This window comes from Pterocles gutturalis, unplaced genomic scaffold, assembly GCF_000699245.1.
Source record: "Pterocles gutturalis isolate BGI_N339 unplaced genomic scaffold, ASM69924v1 scaffold19973, whole genome shotgun sequence".
Classification (NCBI taxonomy): Eukaryota; Metazoa; Chordata; class Aves; order Pterocliformes; family Pteroclidae; genus Pterocles; species Pterocles gutturalis.
Window position 1 is genome coordinate 18,485 of NW_010118523.1, and position 879 is coordinate 19,363.

Sequence of the window (879 nt, forward strand, 5' to 3'; positions counted from 1 at the left end):
GGAGCCTGTACTGTTTACAGGGACTCTCCTCCCAGCCTGCGGCATCAGGACACAGGCTGAAACCCCGAGCACTCCTGCAAGCAAAGAGAAGGGCTGAGCCATTGGCCATCAGCTCTGTGCAAATGCCCCACTGCACCAGGGCATGGGCAGCTGCCTCTGCCCACCCGAACCTGCCACAGGGCTCCCAGCACTCCCTGACCAGCACTAACTTGTCGCTGCCATGACCAGCTCCAAGCCAGCTGTGCCTGTGTGCAGCGGCGGCGATGGGGAGTGGGAGAAGGACAGCGAGGGCAGACGTGTGGGATCTTTCACCATGCTTGCAGCCTGTGCTTCTGTGCTCTGCACGAGGGCAGCCAGAGCAGCCGGTGGGAAGCTGCGCGACCCTCCAGCACGGGCACATCTGGATCATGCTCTGTGGCTGGGATGAAATGGGCAGCCACCCTTGGGGACTCCTGCCCAGGGAGGATGCTGGCCCCACGACACGTCCCCTTGGCCCCCCACCCCCCGGGGCTGCTGCAGCCCTGCCTGGCAGAGCTCTCCCACATCACATCACGCACATCAGCCTCCCCTCCCGCGCTGCCTGTAAGTGATGGTAACCAAGGCAACGAGAAGAAGGCAGCCAAGGTGAAATGCAGCCAAGAGCCCCCGGAGAGAGGCCGTGCTGGAGGCTGATGAGCAGCCTGCCATTTCCCTGCCCGCCCAGGCATGTTATCTGGAGCTGCAGCTATTCCGTGCACTCCTTGCCACCTCGCTGCACACAGGTGCAGGGCCAAGGATGCTCAGAGCGGGAGGCACATGTGATGCCAGCTCCCCTGTGCCCACCACAGGGAAGAGATGCGAGTGCTGACATCAGGACAGCCACATGTTCACCCCGGAGTG

At 63.1% G+C, this 879-nt stretch overlaps 1 protein-coding gene across 1 annotated transcript in view; it reads right to left on the minus strand.

Annotated features, from left to right (window-relative positions):
* Positions 1-879, minus strand: part of IPO13 (importin 13) — a 21,276-nt gene that overhangs the window by 15,502 nt on the left and 4,895 nt on the right. The gene's annotated exons all lie outside the window — the stretch shown is intronic.